This window comes from Hemitrygon akajei, chromosome 11 (assembly GCF_048418815.1).
Source record: "Hemitrygon akajei chromosome 11, sHemAka1.3, whole genome shotgun sequence".
Classification (NCBI taxonomy): Eukaryota; Metazoa; Chordata; class Chondrichthyes; order Myliobatiformes; family Dasyatidae; genus Hemitrygon; species Hemitrygon akajei.
In genome coordinates, this window is record NC_133134.1 from 113,606,587 (window position 1) to 113,627,507 (window position 20,921).

Sequence of the window (20,921 nt, forward strand, 5' to 3'; positions counted from 1 at the left end):
CCAGCGATACAAAGCCACGGAACAGGTCATTGTCTTTTGGAGACGGGATTGTGTATTGAGTATCAATGGAAAGCCCTCAGGCAAAGTGGGCTGGTTGGGGGGATGGCATCATTCCACCCTGATTGACATCTGAGACCCTGTGAGTCAGGAAAAAAGAGGGTCTGGGGAACAGCCCCTTTACACACACGCGCCAGGAGAAACGCTGGCAGTTCCGTGACAGTGTTTAATAGCAATAGCCGGTGGAGGGCCCACGTGTGTCCTTTCCCATTGCCCCGGGATTGAGGCCTTACCACGGAAGGCGGCTTAGCTAAGGAAGAGATCACCACCGATGCCATTTCGAAGGATCGACATCATAAAACGGAAAACCGGGCAAGTTCTAAAAACCTCGTCTCTCTCTCCAACCAAAAGCTACAGCCTGAATGAACTGAGTGACTTTTATATTTCCATCGGACAATACATTATCCCCTAGACAACAGTAGAGCTATTTCTTATTGATTATTATTATACCCGCGCTTTTAGATTTAGTATTGACGACGTAGATTATCTGTATGTTTGCATTGATATTATTTTTGTGTATTTCATCAATAAATATTGTTAAAAATAGTACCATCAGACTTCAACGGACCTCTCTATCTTTGCTGGTAAGTGACCCAGTTACGGGGTACGTAACAGCTGGAATAAGGTTTTAGGGTCTGATAAAAACCAAATTTGAGCTCTTTGGCCATCGCACCAAATGCCAAACACCATACATCATCAAAAACACACCATCCTTACCCAGGAAGCATGGTGGTGGCTGCATCATGCTGTGGGGATGCTTCGCTACAGCAGGCCCTGGAAGGCTTGTGAAGGTAGAGGCTAAAATGAATGCAGCAAAATACAGGGAAATCCTGGAGGAAAACCTGATGCAGTTCGCAAGGGAACTGTGACTTGGGAGAACATTTGTTTTCCAGCATGACAATGACCCCAAGAATAAAGCCAAAGCTACACAGGAATGTCTTAACGACAACAACGTTAATGTCCCGAAGTGGCCAAGTCAGAGACCAGACCGCAATCCAATTGAGAATTTGTGGCTTGACTTGAAAAGGGGTATTTACTCATGATCCCCATGCAATCTGACAGAGCTTGAGCAGTTTTGTAAAGAAGAATGGGGGAAAAACTGCAATGTTCAAATGTGCAAAGCTGATAGAAACCTATCCACACAGACTCAAGGCTGTAATTGCTGCCAAACATGTATCTGCTAAATACTGATTTGAAAGGGGTGAATACTTATGCAAACAATAAGTAAATAATCTGTAATTAATTTAATCACTTTGTAGAGATCTGCTTTCACTGTGACACAAAAGATCTGCTGATCAGTGTCAAAAAAGCCAATTTAAATCCACTGAGATATAATGTTGTAAGACAATAAAACATGAAAATTTCCAAGGGGGGTGAATACTTTTCCTAGGCACTGTATTTAATGTATGTTACCAATCTGCAGAGGTTCTTCAGCATTTTGGATGAGACCGGACGCCATAAGACATATGCCATTTGGCTTATCGAGTCTGCTCTGCCATTTGATTATGGTTGCTATGTGTGTGTTGAACAAATATGTTTACCTTGTTAATGCAACAGGCCATGACCATAATTTACATGAGACGTTAACTTATCCTCATCTTTGTGAATCTTCTGTGCACCCACTCCCATGGACCCATTTGCTTTACCTAGAACAGTCTTCTAAGAGGGGTGTAACTAAGGTTTGACAACTTCCCTACTTTTCAATTCAATCTCTCTTGAAATAAACTCTAGTGCTTGGTTTTCCCCTTTTATGGATATGCTGACCTGTGGTGGAGCATTTAGTGATTAGGATATATTTGTTCCCTCATCTCACTTAGGCTCACACTTCCCAGCAGATTGCAGAGATTTCCTCTTATCTGCCACTTCTGTGAGTGCATTAACGTCCTCTTGTAATTAGCTGGCAGTCCTGCGCAGTGCTGGAGGAACTCAGTGGGTTGAGCAGCATCTGTGGGAGGAGATTTCAAACTGATTCCTGCTGGGTTCCTGCAGCATCTCATTCGCTGTTCCATATTCCAGCACCTGCTGTCCCTTGTGTCTCCATTGTAAGGATCAGTGCTGATCTGGTATCAAATTTAGAAACTGTGTTTTTGTTTTCAAAAAGCCTAAAGCATGAATGTAGACTGTGAACAGTATCGATCAATGTGGGACATCACCACCCACCTCCTTCCACTATGAATAGTTACCCTTTACTCCCACTGCTTCCTGTCTCTGCAATTCATTTCTACAAGTCTACCCACCACCAGACTTAATTTGGCTTCAGGATGCTGGTATAATCCTTTATATTGAACAAGCATGCAACATTTGCCGTTTTCCAGCCTGTATCCAATACATTCCCCTTCTGTCTGCTTCCTTTGACACTCCAGATCTTTCTACTGTGGAAAGTCTCGGCAAATACAAAAAAAAACTGCGTCTGCATTGTCCACTCCCTCCGTTGTGTCCTTAAAATATTCAGTAAGGTTGGACACACAGAATTTTCCCTTCAGAAATCCATGCTGATGCCACTTTACATTCTGCTGGGATCTGAACGTCTTGCCTTCAGTAGAAAATACCATTTTTACTAATGGTTTGAAATGATCTGTATGGGTGGCCTGCAGAATTAAGTGTTTCACTGTAACTCAGTACGGGTGATGTTAATGATAAATCGGTATCAGCCTTTCCAACCACTGCTGTTAAAACGATTATTTGTTAGTTTCTTAACAATTTAATCCTGCATTTATATAAAATGCAGAGAAGTACAGCTTCACTAATCCCACTTTGCTGATAAGTGCCCGCTCCATGTTGAATCGCTTTCCCTATCACTCTCGTAGAGGTTACTGATGCACCATCAATAACTCTCTGAGACATGAGGCGAGATAGGCTTTTATTAGCTGGAAGAGAGCAGTCAGCAGCAAGAGACCATCACACAACATCCTGGAGACTGAGGGAGGAGCAGTGCCTCCAATCGTCTTTATACCGGGGTCTGTGGGAGGAGCCACAGGAGCAGTCAGCAGGGGGGCGTGTCCAGACAGGTATATGTAGTTCACCACAGTTACCCACTCCCCTCCAGTCTGGAAAACATCCCACTAACTACTCGCTGTTTTCTGTCACTTGCTGTGTGTTCTCCCTTTTATTCCACAGGCTTCCTAGAAACAAAATAAACACAGGAGTGGGTAATTTGGCCCCTCAAGGTTTCTCCCCATTTAATATGATTGTTACTAACATGGAACCTGGAACATGGAAGTGTATAGCACAGTGCAGACCCTTTGGCCCACGATGCTGTGCCAACCTTTTAACCTACTCCAAGAGCATTCTAATGCTCCCCTCTCACAGTGCCCTCAATTTTTCATTCATCCATGTGCCATTTTTAAAAGTTTCTATAATGTCCCTAATGCATCTGCCTCTACCACCACACCACCCCAGCAGTGTGCACCCACCACTCTCTGTGTAAAAAATACCCTGACATCCCCCCTATATTTTCATCAAATCAACGTAAAATCATGCCCTCCTGTATTAGTCATTTCCACCCTTGAGAAAAGAATGCACTGGCTGTCCGCTCCATCAATGCCTCTTATCATCTTATATACCTCTGTCAAGTCGCCCCTCATCCTCCTTCACTCCAAAGAGAAAAGCCCTAGCCCACTCAACTTTTCCTATAAGACCTGTTCTTTAATCCAGGCAGCATCCTGGTAAATAAGAGAAAATCTGCAGATGCTGGAAATCCAAGCAACACACGCAAAATGCTGGAGGAACTCAGCAGGCCAGGCAGCATCTATGGAGAAGAGTACAGTCAATGTTTCAGGCCGCGACCCTTCGGCAGGACTGGTAAATTTACCTTTCATCTTTCTAAGAGAGTTGTCCCACTTGGTGGCGCAATAATATCAGCACCGGACTCCGGAGCGAAGGTTCCGGAGTTCAGATCCAAGTCGGGTCGAACGTCGAGCTAGCAACTCGGCCTCATAAAAACAAGAATAGCTTGCTACAGAAACACCATCATGACGTTGTCCCGATAACTCCACCGTCGAGTTAAGGGCTATTCTTCTCTTCTTCTTCTTTCTAAGAGAATAACCTGTCTTTCCCCCCACAGCCCTCTACGCATATATGGTTTATTATTGTCACAGGTACCGAGGTACAGTGAAAAGCTTTCTTTTCCTGTGCCTTCCAGTTAGGTGATGCCATACATAATTATGTCAAGGTAGTAAAGAGAAACCAGAATGGAGAAGAGAATGTTGCAGTTCCAGAGAAAGAGCAGTGCAGGTCGACAAATGAAGCACAAGGGCAATGATAAAGAGGATTGGAAGATCTTGAGATCAAGAGTTTGTCTTATAGTGACAGAGATGTCTGTTCAACAGTCTGATAACAGCAGGAGTCCGGTCTTACACTTTCTCAAACCTTTGTATCTTTACCCTCCTCTGAGGGTAGCGATTTGTCTTACTCAATCCTAAATTTCTTGCCCATAAACTAAGACCAACCCTTCGTTCCAGACACCTGAGCCAAGGGAAATATCCTCCCCAGATCCACTCAGTCAGAAACACAAGATATTCTGCAGATGCTGGAAATCTTGAACAACACACAAAAAATGCTGGAGGAACTCAGCAAGTCAGGCAGCATCTATGGAGAGTAATAAACATCTGACTTTTCAGGCCGAGACCCTTTATCTGGACTGAGATGAAAGATCTCCACTCAAAATGTCAACTGTTCATGTCCCTTCATAGGTGCTGTCCAACTTGCTGACTTCCTCCAGCATCTTGTGTGTGTTGTTCCAGTCAGTCAAAATGGTGCATATTTCAAATAAATCCTCTAATTCCAAATTCTAGTGGATACAAACATGGTGAACACAATTTTTCACTATACAGCAGCTCTTCCATTCACTGACACATTCGCTCTCTGAAGTGGTTTCTTTACCCTCCTTTACTGAAATCTATATCATATCCAGTCCTCTGGTTTGCTGCTTTGTATGGCTTTTACATCTTCTGCCTGTGGTAAGAGGGGAGAAACGAAAATGTTCATCTTTGATTATGCTAGCTGCTCTACTGAAGCACCGAGAAGTGTAGACGGAGTTGATGGAAGAAGGGCGATGAATACAGGGCAGAAGGTGTTCTATTTGAATGCATGCATGCAATGAAAGTAGATGATCTTACAGATGAGATAGAAATTGTCAGGCGGGCCTCACTGAGCCACGGTTGAAAGATGATCACACTGGGAGGTAAACAGCAAAGGATGCACGTCAAACAACAGGCAGGTGGGCCAAGGAGGTGGGTGGCTTTGTAGGTTAAAATGAAATCAAATGCTTCGAAAGAAATGACATAGGATCAGAAGGTGTAGAATATTTGTGGAAACTGCAGATGTGCAAGACCCTGGTGGGCGTTATATACATGACTCCAAACAGTAGCCAGGATGTGGGGAGCAGGTTACAATGGGAGATAGAAAAGAAAATGTTACAATGGTCATGAGGTATTTTAATACACAGGTGGATTGGGAAAATTAGATTGGTGCTGGGTTCCAAAATGCTTCCGAGGTGGCTTTTTAGAGCAGCCCGTGGTCAAGACCACTAGGGAAAAGGCAATTCTGAGTTGAGCCAGATTTGATTAGGAAGCTTAAGGTAAAGGAACTCGTAGGAGGCAGTGAGATTATAATATGATAGAATTCATCTTGGAATTTGAGAGGGAGAAGATAAAGTCAGATTTATCGGTACTATAATGGAATAAAGGGAATTACAGAGGCATGAGAGAGGAGCTGCCTGAAGATGATTGGAAAGGGACACCAGCAGGGATGACAGCAGAACAGCAATGGCTGGAGTTTCTGGGAGTAATTCAACAGAAGACAACTAAAAACAACAAAGAGAGAAGAGATGAAATATAAGCTGGCCAGAAATATAAAAGAAGATACCAAAATAATTTTCAGATATATAAAGAGATATATAAAGAATTTTCAGATATATTCCTACAATCCTGATTGAGAAGTTACGAGACTGGCCTCTGTATCTCCCTCTGCAATTGAATCCTCGACTTCCTAATCGGAAGACCACAATCTGTGTGGATTGGTGATAGTATCTCCCTCTCACTGACACTTAACACTGGTGCATCTCAGGGGTGTGTGCTTAGCCCACTGCTCTACTCTCTCTATACTCATGACTGTGTGGCTAGGTATAGCTCAAATGCCATCTATAAATTTGCTGATGATACAACCATTGTTGGTAGAATCTTAGATGGAAATGAGAGGGCGTACAGGAGTGAGATATGCCAACTAGTGGAATGGTGTTGCAGCAACAACCTGGCACTCAACCTCAGTAAGACAAAAGAGATAATTGTGGACTTCAGGAACGGTAAGACAAAGGAACACATACCAGTCCTCACAGAGGGATCAGAAGTGGAGAAAGTGAGCAGTTTCAAGTTCCTCAGTGTCAAGATCCCTGAGGACCTAACCTGGTCCCAACATATTGATGCAGTTATAAAGAAGGCAGTGGCTGTTCTTCATTAAGAGTTTGAAGAGATTTGGTATGTCAACAAGTACACTCTATAGATGTGCAATGGAGAGCATTCTGACAGGCTGCATCATTGTCTGGTATGGAGGTGGGGTAGATTACTGCACAGGACTGGAAGAAGCTGCAGAGGATTGTAAATTTAGTTGGCTCCACCTTGGATACTAGCCTACAAAGTACCCAGGACATCTTCAAGGAGTGGTGTCTCAGAAAGGCAGTATCCATTATTAAGGACCTCCAGCACCCAGGACATGCCCTTTTCTCATCAGGTAGGAGGTACAGAAGCCTGAAGGCACACACTCAGTGATTCAGGAACAGTTTCTTCCCCTCTGCCATCCGATTCCTAAATGGACATTGAACCCCTGAACACTACCTCACTTTCTTAATATATATTATTTCGTCTTTTACATGATTTTTAATCTACTCAATATATGTATACTGTAATTGATTTACCTATTTATTTATTATTATTTTTTTATTTTGTTTTTTTCTTCCATATTATGTATTGCATTGAACAGCTGCTGCTAAGTTAACAAATTCCATGACACATTCCAATAATAGTAAACCTGATTCTGAGAAATAGAGAGTGGAAATCAAAGCATTGAAAATGACTCCCAAGAAATAGTAAAGGGGACCAAAGGAATGGCAGACAAGCTGAATGGTTCGTCACTGTGGAAGACAGCAGCAGCATGTCAGAAGTTCTGAAGTGGCAGGGGCAGAAGTCAGTGTAGTTGATATTGTTACAGAGAAGGTGAAGTTAGGAGATCAGAAGGTAGATTAATCACTTGGACCAGATGGACTACACCCCAGGGTTTTGAAAGACTTAACTGAAGAGATTGTGGACATATTAGTAGGAATCTATTAAGAAGCCAAGGGAAAGGATAAACAGTTAGAATTTTATTCCCTAGAATGTAAGAGAATGAGGGGAGATTTGATAGATGGATACAAAAATTATGAGGGATAATGACAGGCTAAATGCAAAAAGGCTTTTACCACTGTGGTTGAGTGAGACTAGAACTAGAGGTCATGGATTAAGGATGAAAGATGAAATGTTTAAGGAAAGCATGAGGGGGGAGCTTCTACACTCAGAGGATGGGGAGAGTGTGGAATGATCCACCAGCAGAAGTTTTGAATTTGGGTGTGATTTCAACATTTAAGAGAAGTTTGGATAGGTACATGGACGGGAGGGGTATGGGGTGCTGTGGTCCAGTGCAAGGTCGATGGGAGTACACAGATTAATAGTTTGGCACAGACTAGATGGGCCAAAGGGCCTGTTTCTGTAGTGTTCTATGAGTTTATGACTCTAAGAACCCCTAGATTCTGGAATTATTCCAGAGGACTGGGAAACTGCAAATGCCACTCCATTCTTTAAGAAGGGAGGGTGGCAAAAGGCAGGAAATTATAGGCTAGTTAGCCTGACTTCAATATGTCAGAGTCCATTATTATGGATGAGGTTTTGGGGTACTTGGAGCCACATGATAAAATAGGCTAAAGTCAGAATGGTTTCCTCGATCAGAAATCTTACCTGATGAATCTGCTGGAATTCTTTGAAGAAACAAGATAGACAAAGGCAAGTCAGTGGATGGTGTTTACTTGGATTTGCAGAAGGCTTTTGACAAGGTGCTACACTTGAGGCTGCTGGACGAGATAAGACCCCATGGTATTACAAGAAAGAATCTAACATGGACAGAAGATTGGCTAACTGGCAGAAGACAAAGAGTGGGAATAAAGGGAGCCTTTTCTGGTTGGCTGCCAGTGACTAGTAGTGTTCCACAGGGGTCTGTGTTGGATCAGCTACTTTTCATGTTATAGGTTAATGAACTGGATGATGGAATTAATAGCTTTGTGGCCAGATATGCAGATAGTGTAGGTGGAGGGTCAGGTAGTATTGAGGAAACAGAGAGTCTGCAGAAGGTCTTGGACAGATTAGGAGAATGAACAAAGAGGTGGCAGATGGAATAGAGCGTTGGGAAGTGTACGCACTTTGCCAGAAGGAATAAACGTGTAGACTATTTTCTAAGAAGAGTGCAAATTTAGAAATCAAAGGTGAAAATGGACTTTGGAGTTTCAGAGTAGGATTCCCTAAAGCTTAACTTGCAGGTTGAGTCTGTGGTAAGGAAGGCAAATGCAATGTTAGCATTCATTTCAAGAGGACTAGAGTATAAAAGCAAGGATGTATTGCTGAGGATATTTAAGGCACTGGTCAGGATATATTTGGAGTATTGTGAGCAGTTTTGGGCCATGTCATTGAAACCTATAGAATATTGAAAAGCCTGGATAGAGTGGACATGGAGAGGATGTTTGCAATAGTGGGAGAGTCTAGGACCAGAGGGCACAGGGTCAGAATAGAAGGACATCCCTTTAGGACAGTGATGAGTAGGAATTTCTTTAGCCAGAGGGTGGTGAATCAATGGAATTCCCTTGCTGTGTATGGCAGTGAAGGTCAAGTTATTGGGTATATTTAATAGTTTCTTGATTAGTAAGGGCGTCAGTGGTTTTGGGGGGGAAGGCAAGACAGTGGGATTGAGAGGGAAAGTAAATCAGCCACAATCAAATGGTGGAGTAAGTCCATGGGCCGAATGGCCAAGTTCTTCTGCTATGTCCTATGGTCGTCTACATTAGAACCATATCCCTCCATGTGTTACCATTCCAAGTGCCTGTCCTTTGCTCTTCAATGGTGGCTGATACCTATACACTACCTGTTGCAATTCATTCATTTGGGTTTACAGCCAGGACCTGTGTTTCAATACAGAATGCTTTACTTTCCATCTTAATGAATAATTTTACCACATTCAAATAGTCATTTGGTCAAAAAGACATTTGAATGTCATACAAGCCTGTAAAACAGTGTTTATCAAACTCCTTTGTTAACCTACATAAACCACATATTCCCCTGGGATTTTACATAGTACTGATTAAAGGAAACTGCAGATGTGACCAATATAAACGCACTGGGCGCAGGAACTTCTCTTTAATCAGTCACAGCAGGGTATTTGTGCAGATAATGTCCATTTTCTAGACAAAATATTAAGCTGAGACCCTACCCTCGCACTTAAATATATTCAAAGGACACAGCAGTTCTCTTCAGTATTCTGGCCAATATATACTTTATTGGTGTCAAAGTGGTTGTTGCTATGTATCTATTTGGAAGTGTAGAGGGTAGTGCTTGTCACTCCTACTTCCAGATTTCTCCATTAGCTAGCAGTGTTACGAGAATGAGAGCTGAGTGTGTAAGTCCCTCCAACAACAAGCCTTGTGCAGCACCTTCTTGCTGGTGACACACAGAAGCTGAAGTGTTTCAGACTCAGGCTGAACTACAGAGGACTGGGAGGAGGTCTGGCTCCTGCACACATAGCACGTAGGCCGACCGGTGTGTGGACACGCTCTGATGCTCATGAACCAGATCCCCAGCTATGGGTAAATAGCCTCACTGACATGGGCAGTCTCAGGAGGGAATAAACCCAGACAGCAAATCCGGAGTGAAGCCCCTAAGGCGGCTGGACCATCCTTCTGACAGCTCCTGAAGCCAAGCTGGTGCCAAAGGTATCACTTCATAAGCTTTCCTTTGGACTGCACTGGTGAGGCCGAGAGGGGCATCTTGACAAATGAGCATCTCAGGATCTCCATACCTTTTGCCCCAGGCTTGTGATGATTGTCATCATCAGCCATTGTCTTTCAGATGCCAACCATATAACGCTATTAATACCGAGAGACATATTATCTACGGTTATCACATTGCTCTTTGTGGGAGCATACTGCGCACAAATCAGCTGGTGTGTTTCCCGCCTTCCAAGGTTGTTCCTTGAGGCTGACGATGAGTTGATTTCACTCTTGTTTTGTGGGTTCTGAAGGGACTAGTGAGCCGAGCGTGGAACCACCCTGACCTCTTCACAGATGTGAAGGAGGGGCTGAGTTGCATTACCCACATCTTCTCCCTCGTCTGTATCATCATAGAATATCTTGAGATCTTCTGTGAGATTTTCATCCATTAAACAGAAAGACTGAGCAGGATTGTTGAGCTTAGTGAAGCTTGAGGAATAGGACCAGCTCACCGGCGCGGGGGTGGGGGGTGGGGCAAGGGGGTAATGTTAGGGCTGCTGGTGAAAGGCTATGGGTTAGATGGGAATGCAGAACTGAGGGTCATAGTCAAATAGCCATGAACTCATCAAATGTCAGTCTGAGCGTGAAGGGCCGAGTGGCCTACTCCTGCTCCTTATTCATGAGTTCATATGTAGGTTACTGTCTCCCTGGTCAAATCACCTCACTCTCTGGTCTTTTGTCTGTTTCTCTTACAGTGGCATCATCACGAGCACTGGCTTCCACCACTTCAATACCTGATGCCAAATAAAAGCAGAAAATAATGGAAAAACTCAGCAGGCCAGGAAGCATCTGCAGAGAGAGATAAACAGTTAACATGTCACGTCTGGGAGTCTTTATCAGACTCAGCAGAAGAATCCCCCTTTGCTCCACCCATCGTCCACCTAGACCAATATGCCTCTCCCTTTCTTAAATATCTGTTGAATTTTTCTACCATTTTCACGTTTCCAGTATTTGAAGTTCGTTTTTGATTTTCATTGAGCAGAATCGGGTTTATTAGCGCTGGCATCTGTCATGAAATCTGTTGTTTCATGGCAGCAGTGCGGCACAATGCATAGAGTAGCATCAGGCTGCTGTTTATTGATTACAGCTCAACGTTCAACACCATCATCACCTCAGTGCTAATGAACAAGGTCCAAAACCTGGACCTCCGTACCTCCATCTGCAATTGGATTCCTGACTTCCTCACCGGGAGACCACAGTGAGTGTGGATCAGAGACAAAATCTCTGATAAGCATTAGAGTGAAAGACATAAAAATACTGTGAGTTACAATAAAGAAATTAATTAAATAATACATTAGAGGAATTATGAGTCAGTGCTCCTGGGCTGTTCAGAAATACGATGGCAGAAGAGAAGAGTGGGCTTTCAACTCTTGTACCTCCTCCCTGATAGTAGAAATGAGGAGTGGCTTGTCCCAGGTGGTGAGTGTCCTTAATGAAAGATTCAAACCCCTCCACAGTCCTGTCCCTCCTTGCCCCTATCAATTTTGTCTCTGTGGTAGTCACTCTCTTACAGATCTGAACTGGAAAATTGAACTGTTCCATTTTATTTCAATTGATGTCCCGAGACACATTTAAGTTACTTTAGAAGTTTCATGTAGTATAATAGCTTTTCCAGTGAACCTGATAGTTTTGAAAATTCAGCCTTGGTGTGTTTCTGGGAGAATGGGAAACAAACGAACCAGGTGAATTTCAAAGGAGTCCAGGAACCACGGAAAGGAAGTGGGGACTAACTCTGCTGACATTGCAAAGCCTTTTGAACTTCTACAAGGCACAAGCCGGGAGTGTGACGGAATACTCACTACATCCCTGGAATACCGCTGCTCTAATAAATCACAAAACATAGAACAGTGCAGCTCAATACAAGCTCCAGCTGTACCCTGTACCTTTTCCACCTACCACCTTCCAGCTTCTCACTTCATCCCACCTCCCTTCCTCCTCACCTGGCTTCACCTATCACCGTCCAGCTTGTACTTTGTCCTCTTCCCTCAACTTCTGATTATCTGTCTTCTTCTTTGCTCCTTTCCAGTCCTGATGAAGAGTCTTAGCTCGAAACATTGGCTCTTTACTCCTCTCCCTAGATACTGCCTGACCTGCTGAGTTCCTCAGCATTTTGTGCATGTCACTCTGGATTTCCAGCATCTCCAGAATTTCTTGTGTTTATACCACACTACAAGCCCTTCAGCACATTAATCTTCTCCAAGGTCAATGTAACCCTTCATCCATGTGCCTATTTAAGAGTATCTTAAATGTCCATAATGTATATGCCTCTACCATCACCCTGTGTGGTTCCACGTACCAACCTCTCTCTGTGTCGAAGACCTACCCCTGACATCCCCCCTGTACTTTCCCCCAATCACCTTAAAATCATGCCCTCTTGTGTTAGTCATCTCTACCCTAGGGCTAGCTGTCCACTTTATCAATGCCTCTTATCACCTAATATACCTCTATCAAGTCACCTCTCATCCTCCTTCATTCCGAAGGGAAAAACCCTAGCTTCATCAATCTTTCCTCATGCCGTCTAATCAATGCAGCATCCATGTGAATTTTCTCTGCTCTCTTTCTGAACCTTGAAAATATCCTGGATAAACCAGCCCAGTTGATTTACCCACCCTAGAGAAGGGTAGTGGAGGGGGGATAGAAGCAACATCCACCCCCTAAAAATGTATCCCCTACACTACTGGTACAACAGCAATGTGCTCCACTTGCAACCTGTCCTGCCGTCACTCACTCAGTTCACTCCCACAGCAACTCCCAAACTCAGTCTCCCACCTTGGAAGACAAGGATAGCAGTGCTTGTGGTCGGTGAAATGCCCCACAGGACGAGCCTTCTCTCATCCTCACCTACCACCCCGTGAGCCTTCACATCCAACACATCATTCTCCGCACCGTCTGCCATTCTATCTCCAAGCATATCTTTGCCTTCCGCCACTCCACACTTTCCACGTGGGTCGTTCCCTCCATGGTTCCCTGGTCCACTCAATACCACCCCCGGCACTTAACCCTGCAAATGGACTAAGTACTAGATCTGCCCATTCACCTCCACACCTCCATTCAGGACCCTAAGCAGTACTTTCAGGTGAGGCAACCCTTCACCTGCAGATCTGCTGGGGATCGTCTACAGTGTGCATGCTTCCGCTGCAGCCTCCTCCGAGACCCGTCGTAAACTGGGGGGGCACCTCCGCTACACCCACCAAAAGTGGAACTTCCTGGTGGGCAAACATTTTAAATCTGATTCTCACTCCTGTCCTAGCATGTTGGTCCATGGCCTCCTCTCTGTCACAATGAGGCCACCCTCAGGGTAGAAGATCAACACTGTCTGGTGGCCTCCAACTTGATGGAATCAATATCAATTTCTCCTTACGGTAAAAAAAATCCCCTCTCCCTCCCCTCTTCTTCAATCACCCACTCAGGCCTCTTACCTCTTCTCATCTGTCTTACACCTCCCCCAGCAGCCCCTCCTCCTTCTCTTTCTCCTATCAGATTCTTTCCTCTCCAGCCCTTTACCTATCCAACCCACCTGACTTTACCTATCACCTTCTAGCAACCCTCCTTCTACCCCCCCCCCCCCCCCCACAACCTTTTTATTCTGGCATCTTCCCTTTTCCTTTTTGGTCCTGAAGAAGGGCCTTGGCCCGAAACGTTGAGTATTTATTCATTTCCACAGATGCGGTCTGACCTGCTGAGTTCCTTGTGTGTGTTGCTTTGGATTTCCACCATCAGCAGAATTTCTCATGTTTCTTGACACCGGCCTATCACTCCGGAAATCAGTTTGCAGATGCCTCCTTCCTTCCCGAGGAAGGTTGGATCATGGTGCTACACGATCAACAAGACCATCTGTGGCATCCACGTCATCCTCAGCCTTTCCTGTCTCAGAGCCAGAGTGACTACAGACTGAACGGGCAAGATGACGCTCTCAATGATTTGATAAGGTACCTCTTCAGCTCAGACTTGCCTCATTAGCTGACAGCCCGTCCCATCGCACACCTTCATACCCTGCCCAACACATCACCCACACCCACCCCCTACACCCACCCCACACCACTGCCCCACCCTACACCCACCCCACACCACTGCCCCACCATCGCACACCCACTGCTCACCACTACCCCACCTCCTCTACAGCCGTCCCCCACCATTACCACCATTCTCACCCAAGGGCTGCTCTAAGGAGTGTGGGTGCCAGTCGCAGCCCGTTATGTGGGTGCTGGGTGCGTTTGCGAGTGGAGGTGGGTGTTCTTCAGCTTGCTGCAGGGGTGTGAGAGCAAGCGGCTGTACAAAGGGGTCCTGCAGGATTCATTTCAGTTCACCAGACTTGGACTGACCCCAACATTCTGTCCTGGATGATCCTGAAGATTTTACTTTCATCTGATCGTTTTTTTTTGTGCAGGACATTGTCTGCCCCTGGTCTTAGTAAAAATCCCAGCGCTGTGTCACAGGATACTGCTGGCCTCACTTATCCACATTGCTCTCAGGGTCCTTGACTGACTGGAGCCCCAGGCAGCCATTTGTTCGTCAGCACCCGCCATCACATCTACAGGCTTCAGTGTGACAGAACATAGAATCTGGGCTACAGGGGGGAGAGAGCGAGAGAGAGAGAGAGAGAGAGAGAGAGAGAGAGAGAGAGAGAGAGAGAGAGAGAGAGAGAGAGAGAGAGAGAGAGAGAGAGAGAAGCAGCATCGATCGTCAAGAACCCCACTATCCAGGTCATGCTGTCCTCTCACCTCTGCCATCAGGAAGGAGGTACAGGAGCCCCAACAGGTTCAGGAACAGTTATTACCCCTCAGTCTCTTAAAGCTCTTGAACCAGAGGGGTTAACTTCACTCACCCCAATACTAAACTGATTCCACTATCTATGAATTCATTCTTAAGGACTCTATAACTCGTGTTCTCAATATTTATTAATTATTATTTTTTCTTTGTATTTGCAGAGTTTTTTCACATTGGCTGTTTGTCCAGTTTTACTGTGTGCGGTTTGCCATTGACTCTATTGAGCTTTTTGTTACCTACTGTGAATACACACAAGAAAATGAGCCTCAACGAAGTATATGGTCTGTACTTCGATAATAAATTCACTTTAAACTTTGAAATCGAGAAGGAGAGAGAAAAATAAAGAGGGGGAGAAAAAGAGAGGTGAAGAGAGATGAGAAAAGCAGAGAGAGAGGAATGGGTGGAGAGAGAGAGTGACAGCGAGAGGGAGAGAAGAATGGAAGACATTGAGGAGGAGAGAAAGAAGGGGAAGAGGGCAGAGCAAAGAGAGTGAGAGAGAGAATGAGAAAAGGTAAAAAGGCAGAGAGAGTAAGAGAAAGGAGAATCGGAAAGGGAACGGCAAAGCAACGGATAGGGATAGAGAGAGTTAGAGGTGAGAAGAGGGTCAGTCTTAGAGAAGGTGAGACAGCCAGAGAGCGAGCGATTGACGCGAGAGAGACAGACAGACAGAAAAGTTGTGAAGAGGGTCAGTGGTATGACTGAGAGACAGCCAGAGGTAGAGAGAGGGAGAGAGAAAGAGACAGAAGTATAAAGTAAGAGATGGAGAAAAAGAGGGAGCATCAAAGTCAAGGAAAGGGAGTGCTCAGTGGGATGTGTAGTTTAGCACAGGAGAATAGTAGTGATGAGGAGAGTGGAGCTACTGAAGGAATGTAAGTATAAATTGAAAACATTTGAGATGTCAAGGATATCGATAGAAGCTGAATCAGAGGGCACAGAGGTGAAGGAGGGGTTAGGTAATAACAGAGGATGGGGAAATCAATAAGGGAGAGCTGGGATGGAGAGTGGAATGGAGGGAGAGAGAGAGATGGTGGAAAAACTGGCAAGAGAGGAAGGAGAGAGAGGAGGGAGGGAGAGAAATATTGGGAGAGAAATATTGGGAGAGAGACAGAGGGAGAAGAGACTGGTGAATGCAAAAGTGTTCTGTCAGCTGAGAACTCAGGTAACGATGAGGACAGGTAACATTTCATGGGGGAAAGTGAGCAGTGAGTGAGAGGCTTGGTAGGACAAGCAGATCTCAGCAGGACTTGGGATTAAGTAGGACAATTGGTGACTGAGTTTTGGTCTGAGAATGGAGGTGCACTCTATAGGGGTGGACACGTCACCTGAAACTAAATGTGCTGTGTCCACGACAGTTCCTCCTCCACTCAACTGCAGACTCCATCAGGATGATAATCCAGCAACTAACTGAAGCCTCATTGTCACAAACACAAGAAAATCTGCAGAGGCTGAAGATCCAAAGCAATGCACTCAAGATGGTGGAGGAACTCAGCAGGTCAGGCAGCACCTATGGAAAAGAGTAAACAGTCGACAATTCAGGCCAAGACCCTTCATCAGAACTGGTCCTGGTGACAAAGGCAACAATTTCCTGATTATTGGTGGTATCTTCCTTTTCACCAAGTATGGCCATCACAAGTGCAGAAACCGTAGAGACGGTGTAGGAAGTTATTATATTCATGATTACATCATCGAATGTGCAGCTTATAAAAAACAAGCACAAGCACAGTTACAGCTGGACAGTAGTTGAGTGCAAACATACTACTGGGGAATACACAGGTAGGGTAGAGTAACTCCGACTGCAAGGGAAGACACTTTGTCCATATTGATCCAAGGACCTGAGTCCCCAGGGAAGTTCTGTGTCTTAGTTCATTGTCAGCTCAACGCGAACCGATGGCCAATAACCCCTCTGTTGTGCCAAAGCCTGGGGTGAAGGTGTCCCATTCTAAGCTTAGCCTTGCTGATCAGAGTTTCAAGGCCCCCCTCTACGGCAAATTCATCGAAGGAAGGGTGCAGAGACTCAATCACAATTGGTTGTGGCAGGAGGACCTCTGAACCAGAGAGAATTGAAACAGTTGATGGTTTAGTTTTTCCTTGTGTCAGAACCTCCTGCGCATTACTTGAGCCTGGGGAGGAGGCCAGTTGATGCTCCCATGTCCGAACAACAGATACCATTGTCAAGGAGTAACAGTGTGTACCACATCTGAGCAGACTGAGCTCCAGAACCACAGGATGATTACAGCATGCGAGGAGGCCATTTGGCCCCTTGTATCTGCACTGGCTCTTTGCCAGAATAACCTAATAGTCCCCAACCTGCTGTCCCTTCTCTGTAGCCTTACAAGCTCTTCCTCATCATATATTTATCTGATTCCCTGTTGAAGGCCACAGTGGAACCTACCTCCAACCACATCTGCAGGCAAGGCATTCCAGATTCCAACTACACATTGCATACAAAAGATTTTAATTCTCATGTTGCTCTTAATTTGTTTACAACAGGACGTAGGCAAAGATGCAGAGCTCAGCTGAGAAGAGGCAGACAGAGATCAATATGGAAAAGTGTGAAGTGAAAGACTGAGTGGAAGGCCCATGTCCATAGAGCCCTCAAAGTTGCCAAGCAAGTTGATAGGGTGGTTAAGAAGCTGTATGAGGTGTTGGCCTTCATTAGTCGGGGAGATTAAGTTCAAGAGCCATGAGGTAATATTGAAGCTCTGTAAAACTCCAGTCAGACCACACTGGAGTATTGTGTTCAGTTCTGGTTGTCTCATTATAGGAAGGATGTTGAAGCTTTAGAGAAGATTTACCAGGATGCTGCCTGGACCAGAGAACATGCCTTATGAAGAAAGGTTGACCAAGCTAGGGCTTTGCTCTTTAGAGTGAAGGGGGATGAGAGGCAATTTGACAAAGGCATACAAGATGATAAGAGGCACAGAAAAGAGTGGACAGACAATGTCTTTTCTAGGGTGGAAGTGGCTAATACCAGAGGACATCCTGATAACGTGAGTGGAGGAAAGTTTAGGGGAGATGTAAGAGGTGAGGTTTTTTTTTTACACAGAATGGGATAAGTACCTAGAATGCACTGCCAAGGGTCCTGGAAGAGGCTGATACAGACTAGATATTTACAATAAGATAAAAGAAAAATGGAGGGCTTTGGGCCATATATGAAGAAAGGGTTGGATTGATCATGAGGTAGGTTTATATAGGCTGGTACAACATCATAGGCCAAAGGGCCCATACTGTGCGCTACTGTTCTATTTAACTTCCCTTTTATCTTAGACCTCTTACCTTTGATCTTTCCTCCAATATCTACTCCCCCCAGACCCCTCATTGTTTTATATACTACTAACTTCTCAATCTTCCCTAAGGAAACTACCCAGTCTCTCTAATCTATCCATGTAACTGTAGTCCCTCATCCAAAGAACTAATCATGAATATTCTATCTCTTCTGGACCTTCCCTGAGGTCTTCTCACCTTGGGTATACTGTGGAGATCAGAACTGAACACGCCAGTTGAAGACGGCCAGTATTTTATAAAGTTTTAGCAAGACATCCATGCCTTTATACCCTGTCCCTGAATTGATAAAGTGCATTGTCGTACATAAATTGTAATCATTAACTGCTTTGTCAACCTGCTCTTTCAAGGATTTGTGAGCTCAGACCCTCAGGCCCTCTGCTCCTGCATCCATTTAAAGAGTATTATTCATTACCCATTGCCTCTCCTCACTGGTGTCTCATTCACTGGAGAACACAAGAGGTGGTCTTCGCACAGCCCTGCCTCCCATCTCCCACTGTACAAACCCAAACTCATGGTGAGACCTTGGAAAAATGGGATAATTTCACAGACCTTTGTTGCCTCACCAAGATGAAACCTCATCATCTGTTCAGGGGACATAAATGAGTCTTTTAAATTCAGGGAACTAATGGATAGGGGATTAGTGCAGGAAAGTGGTGCTGGGATACGATGGGCTGGCTGATTGAGTGCTGCATCAGCCCTGGGGTTTCTGGAGGGTCTCATTCTGCCTGTTTCCTGTGTTCTGGTGCACCGCTGTTGCGGAGAGTAGGAGGGTCTTCTTGGTATCCAGGCCGAATTTCACACCTCAAATAATATCACTACATTCAAAGTTCAAAGTAAATGTATTGTCAATGTATGTTTATGTCACCACATACTACCCTGAGATTCAATTTCTCGTGGCATTCACAGTAGAACACGGAAGTACATAGAATCATTGCAAAAACTACAAAGACAGAGACTGACAAGCAACCAGTGTGCAAGGGAAGACAATCGACGCAAATACAGAAAAATATAAATAATAATGATAAATAAAAAATGCTGAGGACATGAGTTGTCGAGGCTTTGAAATTGAGTCTGTGTTGTGGAGTCACTTCAGAGTTGAGGTGAGTGAAATTATCCAGGTTGGTTCAGGAGCCTGATGGTTCGACAGCAGTGGTGTTGTCAGCAAACTTAAACATGACGTTGGAGTAGTACTTTTCTACAAGCCATGAGCATAAAGCAAGTAAAGGACAGAGGACAAGCTCACACCCTTGTGGTGTGCCTGCGCCGATGGTGATTGTGGATGAGATGTTGTTGCCAGTTCATATTGACTGTACAACCAACAAGCCAAACAGCATGGACACAGTGTCTGAATCATAGAAACATAGAAAAGACTGCAGCACAATACAGTACAGGCCCTTCGGCCCACAATGCTGTGTCGAACATGTACATACTTCAGAAATTACCTAAAGTTACCCATAGCCCTCTATTTTTCTAAGCTCCACGTACCTATCCAGGAGTCTCTTAAAAGACCCTATCGTATCTGCCTCCACCACCGTCGCCGGCAGCCCATTCCACGCACTCACCACTCTGCGTAAAAGAACTTACTCCTGACATCTCCTCTGTGCCTACTTCCAAGCACCTTAAAACTGTGCCCTCTCATGTTAGCCATTTCAGCCCTGGGAAGAAGCCTCTGACTATCCACACGATCGATGGCAAACAGTAGTTTACACTAATCTTACCCAGGACTAATTTATTCTCCCCACATTCTTATCAATTTCCCCATCCCTGTAAGATTCTAGCTCTCACCTAAAATAGGGGGAAAATTACAGTAGCCAGTGGACCCACCAACCTTTACATCTTTGGGATGTTGGAGTTCCACAGGAAGAAGGTACAGATTTTCCACAGTCAACACCAGAGCTTCAAAGTGAGTCTGAGTCGGTGGAGCTAGAAGGCAGCTCCAGGGGCTGTGCTCTTGGCCATTTCTGAGACATGGCCTTATACTGCCTTCCCTGTTCCACAGAAGAACTCAGTTCAGAAGGAATTTGTCAGCTGGAATGTGCTTGTTGTTTTTTGATGGGAGCTGCCATGTGAACGTAAGTTGTCTCGGCCAGCAGGTTATCAGTGTCAGCTGCAGTTTCTATTGATAGGAGCGTAGGGTCTCCGGGGATTTCGGGTATCCGTCATTGACTTATCCAGGGTTATTTTGGAAAACTGAGACTGAAGCAATGCAGATCGTCTCAAAAAAGATTAGGTCTCACAAATGCTGATGGCTGAAGTGTGGCAATACTTCTAATCTGAGCAGTTTGGTAAAGTGCACACATTTCCTGGCTATTTAGCAGTTACTATCGAAGCACAGTCACTGCACTGAACAAATTCACAGCCTGTCTGCCGCCTGTTGTACTCGACAGTGGAATGTGTATGGTTCTAATCTGTGGCCAAAATATACTTCATTCATTAAAACCTTTGGAAATACAGTCAGGACAAGTTGTTACCTTCATTCATTGTAGGAAACAATGAACACTTTCACTTACCTCTTCAACCCAAGCTTTCAGGTTGAGAAATGCCTGAAGACTTTTCCACAGAGCACCCCCCCCCCCCCCCCCGCCTCAGTGTCCATTGGTGACAGGACCCCAGACTCTGATCCTTCTCCCCTTGGTGGGGTGGAACCAGTGTGTCCCTCAGCACATACCCTGGAATGTGCCAGTCCATCTCTCCCTGCACGGAAGACCAACGTGGTTCAGGCAGACCCGAGTGCTTCTTTCACCGAGCTAATGAC

General features: G+C 44.9%; 1 long non-coding RNA gene across 1 annotated transcript; it reads right to left on the reverse strand.

Annotated features, from left to right (window-relative positions):
* Nucleotides 1-2,904: 2,904 nt before the first annotated feature.
* Nucleotides 2,905-20,110, reverse strand: LOC140735172 (uncharacterized). Its single transcript, XR_012100708.1, has 2 exons — nt 19,995-20,110; nt 2,905-3,179 (listed from the first exon to the last, which is right to left on the reverse strand). It is a non-coding gene; the product is annotated as an uncharacterized lncRNA (long non-coding RNA).
* Between the last annotated feature and the right edge of the window lie 811 nt (nt 20,111-20,921).